The 13,656-nt window shown below is 42.4% G+C and overlaps 1 protein-coding gene and 1 long non-coding RNA gene across 2 annotated transcripts in view; both read right to left on the bottom strand.

Moving 5' to 3' along the window:
- Positions 1–13,656, bottom strand: part of LOC311232885 (disks large homolog 4-like) — a gene marked incomplete at both ends in the record, with an annotated part of 412,013 nt that overhangs the window by 148,537 nt on the left and 249,820 nt on the right.
- On the bottom strand, positions 836–6,119 carry LOC311232888. Its single transcript, XR_014619990.1, has 4 exons — positions 5,992–6,119; positions 5,203–5,286; positions 3,724–3,844; positions 836–1,559 (listed from the first exon to the last, which is right to left on the bottom strand). It is a non-coding gene; the product is annotated as an uncharacterized lncRNA (long non-coding RNA).

Raw genomic sequence — 13,656 nt, 5'->3', positions numbered from 1 at the left:
GCAGTATTTGCCTGCGTCCACCTCTTGTTTGATGTGGTCGTTCAAATAGAGCAGGTGAATTGATGATGAATGAATGAAAATGGGGGACCCTGATGTAAACAAGACGAAAGTCTTTCTCTGGTCTGCATCCCCTTAACAATTGTATGTATTGAGCTGTACTGTACCCATTCTGCAATCTGTTAATAAACTTTTCAATCAATCAATGTGTCAGTGGAGTGGGATGTTCTGAAGCCAGATTGGAATTCGTAGATTAGATTTTTTTCCGCTAGGTACTTTTCGACCTGTTCGTAGACTATTTTTTCCATGACTTTCGAGATGGAGATAAGAATAGAAACAGGGCGGTAGTTGCAATGCAACATGACCGAATGATTGATTGAAAACTGTATTAACATATTGCAGAATGGGTACAGTACAGTACAGATCAATACACACAATTGTTAAGGGGATGCAGACCAGAGAAAGGCTTTCGTCTTGTTTACATCAGGGTCCCCCATTTTCAATTCATCAGGACATATATGACATACATGACACACAGATAGACAGTACTGCTACATCTATACATTTATGACATACCAGATTTACCAGATTTGCAAATACAGTACCGTTTGTGATACAAAAATAGTCCAGAAAAGAGAGTATATACATTTGACGTAGAAACTGTACATTGGAGGAGGTTGGGTAGGTGGGGTGGGGGGGGGACTGTACATTGGAGGTGGTTGGGGGGGGGGGGGGGTCACCCCTACATACGATAAAGACTTTTCCGGTCCTGTCTTTTTTGCTACAATGATGACAAAAGTGCTTGCTTTCAAAATAATGTTTATTTAAGAAACCGGGAAACACATTTGTGTGTATATGCAGGCTATATAATGCATTATTAACAGGTGTTTCAGGTCTAAATGGCTTAGTACTGTTGACATTACACTGCTTGTAGTTATTAGTAAATCAAATAGCATTAATAATTACAGAAAATTATCACTAAAGTGCTATCTGTTGCAGCTGCACATGCAGCTGCACACTTTTCCATAAAAATAGCATATTTGGATAAGTGTGACCATTTCTCAAAAACAGAAACTCATGTATTTTTTTTAAATACAGAAAAGGATCACTAAAGTGCCATCTGTTGCAGCTGCACTGCACTGTTCTCCATAAAAATAGCATATTTGGATAAGTTTGACCATTTCTCAAAAACAGAAAATCATGTATTCTTTTTAAATACAGAAAAGGATCACCAAGTTACCATTTCTCAAAAAATATAAATAAATACAGAAAATAAGCACTAGTTCACTCAGTGGAAATTTCTAGCTCAATGCGAGGTCTGCTGCTGCCGGCTAATAATACGGTCAATACGTGGGGAGATCTTTGACAAGGCAACACGCATGTCATCCTCAAGGCTCAACTTGGCCCTATATTTTGTTTTCAGAGCCGTCATGGATGAAAAGCCAGCTTCACACAGATATGTGGTGCTGAATGGTATCAACACCTTAACTGCTGCATCATGAGATACCCGACTTTCCAGTTGGTGTAGTCCACGACGCTGTTGTCGATCCAGTGCCACTCACCTGAAATAAGGAGAATCGGGATGAGATAATACTAATGCATGAAAAAACAGGTTTCAAGAGACTAAATTAAGTTTCGCATAGCGAAAGCTGGTAAGTAGCCACACACTATACCGAGCGACTGAACACTCGTTTCTCAAAGCCTTCCGTCACTTCTAGAATGGACTACAAGTGTTTTGTTGATTTACATCCACATCACTATTCATTCATCCTTATGCTGTTACTGCCGTCGGATTAGACTTTATTTGATTGGAAGAAGATCCCTCTGGAAAGAGTCGGGATTTGATGCAGGATATCGGCGGTATTATGCTAATTATATTTGTATTTTAACTAACCAGGTCGCAAATTAACCGCAAACAATAAAAATATTTTAGTTTGATCGCCACCGCGGTTGACCGCAGGCACTCGCCCACTATGGATCAGCCCACGCAAAATTTGTGTGTGTGTGTGAGAGAGACAGAATGAGGGGGAGAGAGAGGGGGAAGAGAGAGAGGGAGAGAGAAAGGGAAGGAGAGAGAGGGAGAGAGAAGGAGAGAGAAAGGGAAGGAGATAGAGGGAGAGAGAAAGAGGAGAGAGAGGGGGGAGAGAGATGGAGAGGGAGAGACACAGTGGGGGAGAGATAGAATCTGACAAGACAGAGAAATACACTTATTTGTTTGAACTGTATTATCCCTCGCCTGTTACACTTTGTGCATGTGTGAGAGAGAGAGAGAGAGAGAGAGTGTGTGAGATGGAGAGAGTGTGAGAGAGATATGGAGAGTGTTCATTCAGAGAGTGTTTGAATGAAGTACATTTGCTGAAATACAGTTGTTCTTAATTTTCACAGTTGTTCTTCATTTTCTCACTTGCTATGTGAGAATGTTAGTTATTATGTTCTCAATTCCCCTTGCATTGTTTGAGAATTGTGTGGAAGAGTTTGCTAGTTCTAGTACCCCTTTCGTACAAGTTAACAATAAATAATGGTATTAGGAATAACCACTGGGTTAGTATATTAGGACAAGTGCATGACAGTAAGGTTAGTTAGGGTTAGATATATTTATTAATTGTATTTCAGATATTGGTTGAAGAAGTGTGTCTTTAGTCGACAGCAAAAGATTGGATGAGTTTCGGCTGTCCTAACTGTGGTGGGAAGTTCGTTCTACCATTATGGGGCAAGGACTGAGAATAGGCGGCTTCTCTTTGATGACCCTCCCGGAGCTTGGATAGGAGTAGGTCTGAGGCAGCTGGAAGATGCAGAGCGTATAGGGGTCTTGAGGGTGTGTAGTTAGAGACCATTGACCGGAGGTAGGCGGGAGCCGTTCCCTTTGCCACACGATATGCCTGGTCGAGGGCCTTGAAGCGGATTCGTGCGGCAATGGGGAGCCAGTGCAGGTCCCTAAGAAGTGGGGTGACATGGGCTGACTTCGGTAGGTTTGAGATCAGGCGGGAAACTGCGTACTGAATGAGCATGTAACCAACAAGCATCTGTACGGGGGACTACCAAGGCTGAGCGACAAGGTGGCATCCAGGAGGATGAAACTTGCAGGTCACTGCCACCGACACCACGTACTTCCGACTAGCAAGCTAGTGCTCTGGGAGCCAACACACGGGCGACGACCAAGAGGATGTCCCACGCCGACATATGTAGACATACTGAGGAAGGACGCAGGTGTGGAGAGCCCTACGCAACTGGTCGGATGTATGGAGGATCGGGATGATTGGAATCTCCACTGGCGAACCCGTCTGAGGACGGCCAAATTAATGAATGACTACTGGTTTATTGAAGGTTCCCAACCACAGCCAAAAGAAAATCAAGGAGGCAGCCTTTGCGAATGATGCACCAAAGCCATGGAACACCCTATGGACATTAGGCTAGATCACTAAATATTTTCAAAAGTAAGCTAAATACGTACCTCGTTCACCGTAGCCTTTTAATACACTCTGCTACTTATACTCATTACATGCACAGTGATTATTGTACTGTAAATTAGAGCGATTTTATTGCACTGCACTATTGCACTATTTTATGCTAATTGCATGCTAATATTATGCCTATGTCTATTTTATGTCCATTATGTCTACATTACTGCTGTGAAGGTGCTATGCAAATTAAGTTATTATTATTATTATTATTATTATTATTATTATTATTATTATTATTATTATTATCATATAGAGATATTCAGACCTGGTGACCTCTTGCAGAGAGAGTAGTGGCTGTTGCTGCATGCTGCCGTCTTCCACGTTCGGTCCACGTCCATGTAGACGGGGCTCTACGCTAACCTTTTTCATTAGGGGCACAGGTGCTCCTAAATGAAAAAATTTAGGAGCACACAAAGAAATTTAGGAGCACAGTGAATTTTTTTCTAGTAACTGAGTTTATTAACAAACTCACATTTTTTTAAACAAAAATAAATGTACATGTATAGTAGTACTCTGTATGTGCATGTTCAAATGGGAACGGAACTGTGCAATAGCACCAAAGTCACTGGCCCACACTGTGTGTGCTAAACAAACTCACATTTTTTAAACAAAAATAAATGTACATGTATAGTAGTACTCTGTATGTGCATGTTCAAATGGGAACGGAACTGTGCAATAGCACCAAAGTCACTGGCCCACACTGTGTGTGTGTGCTAAACAAACTCACAAGGATGGTCTCTCCTTTCTCAATATGTACAAATCTCTACACTGGATGACTGGATGTGCCGCCGCGAGACGTTGTGTTTTACTACCGAATCTCTTCAGGTGCGGGTTTCCCGACACAAAGGGCGTATTGCCTGCCTGTTTCTGCAATATTTACAAAACATGACATTGTTTTCCAACTCTAGCCATGGGAAAATGTTTAGCCAATTCACGTTAAATTTGTATGTCTTCCCTCCGGCTCCAGTGGGTGTAGCATCGTTAGCTACAGTGGGTACATTGGGTGTAGCTTCGTTAGCTACAGTGGGTACATTGGGTGTAGCTTCATTAGCTAGTTAGCTACAGTGGGTACATTGGGTGCTACAGTGGGGGTAGTAGTGGGTGTAGCCTCGCTAGCATGCTGGCTAGCGTCAGTATCTTGGTTAACTATCACCTCTGTAACATGAGCTGCCTCGCCTGACTTCTCATTCTCCGGTATCTTTCGCGCAAAATAAAAATGAATGGGCAATACATGGCTGTATTGTCTGACTCAGACACTGACGCTCATAGATATATCTATGCTGACGCTAAAAATTACTTTCAGTTTCCAGTCGCGTGACAACAGGAAACTCTAATGTGATTGGAACGTTTATGCGGCTGTGAACTGTGGGACTTGTAGTTTTTTAACGATTCTCGCAGCGGAGAAAAAAAAGGACGAATGAGGCTGTACTCTGCACTCGCCGGCCCCACTCGCACGCCGTGCGAGTACTTGATTTTGCAGGTTCGCACACACATATTTTTAGGGGCATATGCGAGCAATTTGCTCGCACTGTAGAGCCCTGACACAGGCGTCGTTCATTGTAGGCTCGTTTCTCCCCCATTTGGTGTAGCATGTCCTTCATGCTCTGTAAATAACTATGTACAGATACCGAGATGTCACACCATGTTACCTGTACCTGTTTATTTTTTTATTGGATTCTATTATATGTTGTACCACTGTATTGCACATCGTTGCGGGCAAGACCACCCGCATTTCATTGTATACCTGTATGCCGTGACAATTAAAACTCTTGACTTGACTTGACTAGGAAAGAGGCCAGTTGTCCACCCACTTGAACCGGCCGCCAGTCTGAGAAAAGAGAAGTCACAAGAGAGAACAAGATCCTCTGTGAACAAACAACTGTCTGACCCAGTGTCCTTGACCCTTTCACTGTGACAATACAGAAGGTTAGCCCTTTACTATCACACAACCGACGGCGATGCTCCATCATTAGCTCCACGGATGCAGAGCTAATGATGGAGCATCGCCGTCGGTTGCGTGATAGTAAAGGGTTAACCTTCTGTCGTGTGGCAGTGAAAGGGTTAACACATTGGTTGCCAGCCGGATATGACAATTTATCGCTTGGATGCCACCACGTTAATCAATGGGAGGATGAGCACATTTGCGAATGCATAAACTATATCTTAAATTATGGCTATGTGTCTAATACACCCGTCGCTTATCAATGACTTGCTTGCAGTCAAAGATGTACAAAACGGATTGTTTTTTCATCAGTACATTTCCGTTTTATACCGTTTTGAATACGAGTATAGTTTCGGAGAGTTCTAGTAATTTCAGAGAAATTCCACGAAAATAGCCATTTACTGGAATACACAAAACACATTGTCATTTTCCGGCTGATTTATGAATAGTTTTCAAATAAACTATAGATTATCGAGAGTATTTGTGTTCTTATGCACGATACAAAAGCGGGCTGAAAAATAATTTATTCGTGCCACGCTCAGCGCCTAACGCCACACACAGAGATAATAATAATAATTTATGGATAATAACTTATGGATCTGCAGGGTAATGAAGGCTTGTATTATCGAGTTCAGGATATTGGCCAGATATGCGTCGTCTGCTTGGCACTGCCTCCTGGCCTCGTCCCACTTCATCTTCTGGGCCACCAGTTTGAAGGAGTCATTGCCCAGCTTGTAGAAAGTACTAGGTGACACGGTTGTGGCGGGGACCACTATCTGAGAATCTGACACAATATGAAACAGTAGTTGTCTTTCAGAAACAAAAGTATGACAGTGTGTGAATGTACCTTGAAATGGATTTAAAAAGCTAGATACATACACCCTTTCACTACCACACTACCAACGGGTTAACCCTTTCACTGCGACAATACAGAAAATATCACAACTTCATTGTACATGAGAATAATATAGTCCCCTTCGGATGTATATATATTTTATTATCTCGTTTTCTTACAAAGTACTGTATATCTTTATGTCATAAACTGCATCTTTAGTACTTGTGTGAATTTAGCCGTACTGTATTGTACCCATTCTGCAATCTGTTAATAACGTTTTCAATCAATCACATCATGGGGGGAAATTAGCTAAGGTTTGATTTGTTTATTTAAGATTTGATTGATTGAATTGATTGAAAACTTTATTAACAGATTGCAGAATGGGTACAATACAGTACAGCTCAATACACACAATTGTTAAGGGGATGCAGACCAGAGAAAGACTTTCGTCTTGTTTCCACCAGGGTCCCCCATTTTCAATTCATCAGGACATATATGACATACATGACATGCAGATAGTCAGTACTGCTACATCTATACATTTATGACATACCAGATTTGCAAATACAGTACTGTTTGCAGATTGCAGAATAAATACAGTAAAAACAACTGCTAATTGGGGTTGCATAACAGAGAGATAGAAAGTCTTGTTTACATCAGGTCCCCATTTTCAATTCATCATGACATACAGATATACAGTACTGTTACATCCAGACATTTACTGTAGTTAGAGTATGGATAAATAGCTAACGTTAAATTAGGCTATCGATATACTAACGTTAGGTAACGTTAGCTAGCTAGCAAGCTATGAACAACCAGTACAGCTAACATGAAACCTACTCTACTTTCGTTAACGTTAGCTGACGTTATGAAAGCTATGATCTGTAATGTCAACTGGATAACGTTAGCTATTTATTCATCTATGCTAATATTGTCAGCTTATTTACTCACCCATTTTGATGTGTGTTTCTCCCGACCATTCAATACATTGTTGACGGTAGAACAATGTAGTTTGAGAAGCCGTGAGTCCGTGACCACTTCCGGTAAAACGATCGCAATTTATCCGGCAACTTATCTAATTTAACAGAAAATTAAAACATCTTTTCAAAATCTTTCTTCACATCTAGATTTGTAAATTCCACATAACCTTAGATGTTGTTCTTTAATGTGTCACAGCAGCACAAACATTCCCCACATTTAACATTCACAAACACTGCTTAACGTTAAACACTAAAACTACGATACCCAGAGCTCATCGCGCAAACCGGAAGCGAACATACGTCATCTCTCCTCGCCACGTCCTTTAACATTCCTCATCGGCAACTTATCTAATTTAAAAGAAAATTAAAACATCTTTTCAAAATCTTTCTTCACATCTAGATTTATAAATTCCACATAACCTTAGATGTTGTTCTTTAATGTGTCACAGCAGCACAAACATTCCCCACATTTAACATTCACAAACACGGCATAACTTTAAACACTAAAACTACGATACCCAGAGCTCATCGCGCAAACCCGAAGCGAACACACGTCATCTCTCCTCGCCACGTCCTTTAACGATTCCTCATCGGCAACTTATCCAATTTAAAAGAAAATTAAAACATCTTTTCAAAATCTTTCTTCACATCTAGATTTGTAAATTCCACATAACCTTAGATGTTGTTCTTTAAACATTACGTAGGCCCCTTACCCGCTCGCGAATTGAACACCACCCCATACGTTAGGCTAAAACCAAAGATTTTCGTCCATCAGCCCGTACAACAGCGTAAATACGAAATTTCTCTCCGTTTTAAAGCAATCAACTTATATACGCCAACTCCCGCACACCTTAGCTAGTATCCCTCCGTTTTTAACAACAATCCGACGGTCGCAACATATTTTAAAACACATAATTTGTTGAGCTGGGGACTATAAACAGAACCGGGGTGCACGGAAAGCAATAGGGGGTATCTGCAGAGCCGCAGAGCCAGGCTGGACGGGTTGAATGAATGAATGAATGAATGAATGAATGAATGAATGAAAACTTTATTTAACAGATTGCAGAATGGGTACAATACAGTACGGCTCAATACATACAATTGTTAAGGGGATGCAGACCTGAGAAAGACGTTTGTCTTGTTTCCATCAGGGTCCCCCATTTTCAATTCATATAGACATTTATGACATACATAACATACATGACATTTATGGCATAGGGACATATAGGTATTTAGTACTGATACATTTGTGACATAGGCGGTATTCAAATATACAGTACTGTTACCCCTAGATCCTGACAGAGTATATACATATGATGGGGAGGGGACTGTACATTAGGAGGGGGTGGGTGGGTGGGAGGGGAATATACATACGGCGGGGAGGGAATATATACATGCGGTGGGGAGGAGACTGTCTATTAGGAGGTGGTGGGGGTTTTGGGCATTTACGGTGGCCAGTTTCGAATTGCAGCCTCCCGTAGGTGCTCTTTGAGGGCGGTTTTGAATGTGGGCAGGGATTCACATTCCTTTACAGCTTTGGGTAGGGCGTTCCACATTGTTGTGGCATAATTGCGAAACGTGTTTAGTCCCTTGTTTGAGCCGAATCTGGGTTTAACATGATTTGTTGAGCTTCCTCTGGTGTAGTGGTTGTGGTATTCACTGACCTTTGGGAAGTATTTTGACATGTACATGGGCACCCCGGTCGTATAGTGTATCTTGTAGACCAGGCCCATTGCAAGTTGCTGTACTCTGTCGTCTACTCTAAGCCATCCTAGGTTGGCAAAGTGGGCAGGGGTGAGGTGGGTTCTGGGGTTCAGGTCAAGTAGTAGTCTGACCAGTTTGTTTTGTGATGTTTGTAATTTTGTTTTAAGCGCCTTTGAGGTGCTTTGGTACCATGAGGTGCACGCATAGTCATAGTACCCTTGAATGAGTGCTCCTGCCAGAGTCCTCAGGGTATTCTTGTTTACCAGAGAGGAGATCCGGTACAAGAATCTAGTTCGTTGGTTGACTTTTTTTATTACATTGGATGCCATTTTGTCACAGGAAAGATTTGCCTCTAGGATGGAACCCAGGTAGGTAATTTCGTCTTTCCTTGTGACAATATTGTCACCCACTGTAACTGAGAAGCCGTCGGTCTTGCTGAGTTTGTTATTTGAACCGAAGAGAATGGACTCTGTTTTGCCCATGTGTAATGATAGTTTGTTATCAGCGAGCCATATGCAGATTTTGCCTAGTTCCGTGCTGAGGGTTTTTTCAACCTGCAATTTGTTCTTGTCAGAGACCAGCAGGGCTGAGTCGTCCGCAAACAGGAACAAGTTGCAGTCACAGGCTGACGACATGTCATTTGCATAAATTAGGAAGAGTAGCGGTCCTAGTATGCTTCCTTGTGGAACACCACAGCTCACTGTGAGGGGGGGGGATAGAGTACCGTTTACCTCTACCATCTGTTCTCTCCCCTCCAGGTAGGATTGCATCCAGCTCACTGATAGGCTATCAAAACCAATTGCTTTTAGCTTGTCCATTAGAATGGAGTGATTGACAGTGTCGAAGGCCTTTTGTAGGTCCAGCATGACCATGCCGCAGTATTTGCCAGCGTCCACCTCTTGTTTGATGTGGTCGTTCAAATAGAGGAGGCATGTGTCAGTGGAGTGGGACGTTCTGAAGCCAGATTGGAATTCGTAGATTAGGTTTTTTTCCGCCAGGTACTTTTCGACCTGTTCGTAGACTATTTTCTCCATGACTTTCGAGATGGAGGTAAGAATAGAAACAGGGCGGTAGTTGCCTGGGTCTAATTTGCTGCCCTTTTTGTGTAGAGGGGTCACTCTCGCAATTTTGAAGTCCTTGGGGACGTGCCCCTGTTTTATAGAGAGGTTTATTATGTGTGTGATGACTGGGGTGATGGCGGCTGCTGCGTCTCTGAGGAATTTGGAGGGGATGTTGTCATGGCCAGTGGCCTTGTTAGGTTGGAGGGCGCTCAATTTTTTGAGTACCTCATCGGTTGTTACCATTTCAAGTTTGAAGTCGTCTTTGTGGACCCCTAGGTTTTTGTAGTATGCTACTATGTGTTCTACCCCATAATGCCCTGAGTGGGAGGGTAGTTTGTTTACCAGTGTTGTGGCTATGTTTGTGAAGAAGATGTTTAAGTAATTGGCTACATCCAGCTTGTCTGTGATGAGCGTGTTGTCCGTCTTTATGTTTATGTTTGAGAATCTGGTTTTAAGTTTTTTACTGCAGCCTAGTTGATGGAGTTGGAGGCGGTCTGGACAAGTATTAGTGGTCTGGACAAGTATTTGCACTACTGCGCACCATTTTCAACTTCACTTTCGTCTCGTTTACATAGGTACATAGACAGTAATGTTACATCTAGACATTTATGACATGTAATAATAGAGTAAACTTGTAAATAGACAGTAATGTTACATCTAGACATACCAGATCTAGTAATAATAGAGTAAACTTAACTTTCGTCTCAGTAACAATGTTCATAAAGTGTACATCTAGACATGATGTGTACATAGACAGTAATGTTACATCTCTAGACATACCAGATCTCAATAATAGAGTAAACTTAACTTTCGTCTCAGTAACAATGTTCATAAAGTGTACATCTAGACATTTATGACATACCAGATCTAGTAATAATAGAGTAAACTTAACTTTCGTCTCAGTAACAATGTTCATAAAGTGTCGAGTGCTACAGTGTAGGTTAGTTTATTAGGACAAGTGCATGACAGTAAGGTTAGTTAGGGTTAGATTTTTTTTATTTAGATAATGGTTGAAGTAGTGAGTCTTTAGTCGACGGCGAAAGATTAGACGGGATTCGGCTGTCCTAACTGGGGTGGGTAGTTCATTCCACCATTGTGGGGCAAGGACTAAGAATAGGCGACTTCTCTTTGATGACCCGACTTCTCTTTGATGACCCTCCCGGAGCTTGGATAGGAGTAGGAATAAACTGTACATATATGTGACACTGTAAGCAGATGACAAACACAGCTTAGTAAGGAACAGTGAACTTGATGAATGAAGACATTTATACATTATTTCCTAGATCAATTAAAAACAGGATTAATGCATTAAATATCTTTAATGCAAGTGCAAGTAGAAAATGTACCCAATACAGCCTGGTGGTAGCTGTTTATTGCCACCGCTGTCGTCCCAAATAACTTTTTGATGTTGTCCATTCGCTTCTTGTTTTTGTTGAATGAATGAATGAATGAAAACTTTATTTAACAGATTGCAGAATGGGTACAATACAGTACGGCTCAATACATACAATTGTTAAGGGGATGCAGACCTGAGAAAGACGTTTGTCTTGTTTCCATCAGGGTCCCCCATTTTCAATTCATATAGTTGTTGTTGAAGTGTTCTAGGATGTTTCTCATCAGGAACAGATGGGTCGATGGTAGTTGCTGCGTTAAAAAGTAATTGTTCTTTCTCATTTGTGCAAACAGTTGTTCTGCAACTTGACTGTTTACATGTCCTGCAGTTTGAGGGACTATTATTATTATTATTATTACTAGATCTGGTATGTCTAGATGTAACATTACTGTCTATTTACAAGTTTACTCTATTACATGTCATAAATGTCTAGATGTAACATTACTGTCTATGTACCTATGTAAACGAGACGAAAGTGAAGTTGAAAATGGTGCGCAGAGGTGCAAATACTTGTCCAGACCACTAATACTTGTCCAGACCGCCTCCAACCCGTCCAGCCTGGCTCTGCGGCTCTGCAGATACCCCCTACTCACGGAAAGGGCTGTAGCGTATTCTGTATGCCTAGCCCTGCCCCCAGACTTCAGAATGACCCAATCAAATTTGCCCTATCATTGAAATGCAAATACCAGCAGCTACGTCATGTACCACGCCCCTAGACGTCCGCCCCCAGACGTTGCTACTCATCCCAGCTAGTTCATTCGCAGGTTGCGAATGAACTAGCTGGGTACCCAACTAGTTCATTCGCAGGTTGCGAATGAACTAGCTGGGTACCCAACTAGCTCATTCGCAAAATGATCCTTGCGAATGAACTAGCTGGGTACCCAGCTAGCTAGGTCATCTTTGCGAATGAACTAGTTGGGTACCCAGCTAGCTAGGTCATCTTTGCGAATGAACTAGTTGGGTACCCAGCTAGTTCATTCGCAAAATGGTCCTTGCGAATGAACTAGCTGGGTACCCAGCTAGCTAGGTCATCTTTGCGAATGAACTAGTTGGGTACCCAGCTAGCTAGGTCATCTTTGCGAATGAACTAGTTGGGTACCCAGCTAGTTCATTCGCAAAATGGTCCTTGCGAATGAACTAGCTGGGTACCCAGCTAGCTAGGTCATCTTTGCGAATGAACTAGTTGGGTACCCAGCTAGTTCATTCGCAAAATGGTCCTTGCGAATGAGCTAGCTGGGTACCCAGCTAGCTAATGTGTCAGCTAGCTGGGTACCCAGCTAGCTCATTCGCAAGTACCATTTTGCGAATGAGCTAGCTACTAGCTGAGGCAAAATTTGGTGTAAAGCCTATGGGACAAAGCCGGCTAGTTAACTAGCTAAAACACGTGCTACCTAGCTAGCTGGGTACCCAGCTAGCTGACACATTTGCAACCTAGGTAGTGAGCTAGCTCATTCGCAAATGTGTCTTTGCGAATGAACTAGCTGGGTACCCAGCTAGCTAGGTAATCTTTGCGAATGAGCTAGTTGGGTACCTAGCTAGTTCATTCGCAAAATTGTTCCTGTGAATGAGCTAGCTAGGTACCCAGCTAGTTCATTCGCAAAGACACATTAGCTAGCTGGGTACCCAGCTAGCTAGGTCATCTTTGCGAATGAGCTAGTTGGGTACCTAGCTAGTTCATTCGCAAAATTGTTCCTGTGAATGAGCTAGCTAGGTACCCAGCTAGTTCATTCGCAAAGACACATTAGCTAGCTGGGTACCCAGCTAGCTAGGTCATCTTTGCGAATGAGCTAGTTGGGTACCCAGCTAGCTCATTCACAAAATGGTCTTTGCGAATGAGCTAGCTGGTTAACGAACTAGCTCATTCACAAATGTGTCCTTGCGAATGAGCTAGCTCGTTAACGAACTAGCTCATTCACACTCTGTTATGCCTGCCCAGCTATACTAGTATGGAGGTGAGGCCTTGCTGGCCTGGTCCTCGCCCCCAAACACCAACACCCCCCGCCCCCAAACACTCATGAATCAGCTAGCTGGTTAACCAACTAGCTCATTCACAAATGTGTCCTTGCAAATGAGCTAGCTAGCTACCCAGCTAGCTGATTCGCAAAGACAAGCTAGCTAGTTGGGTACCCAGCTAGCTAATGTGTCTTTGCGAATGAACTAGCTGGGTACCTAGCTAGCTCATTCACAAGGAGTATTTTGGGAATGAGCTAGCTAGGTACCCAGCTAGCTAATGTGTCTTTGCGAATGAACTAGCTGGGTACCTAGCTAGCTCATTCACAAGGA

Source organism: Notolepis coatsorum (assembly GCF_963971535.1).
Source record: "Notolepis coatsorum genome assembly, chromosome: 8".
Lineage (NCBI taxonomy): Eukaryota > Metazoa > Chordata > Actinopteri > Aulopiformes > Paralepididae > Notolepis > Notolepis coatsorum.
This window is presented reverse-complemented; position numbering and strand designations above follow the sequence as displayed.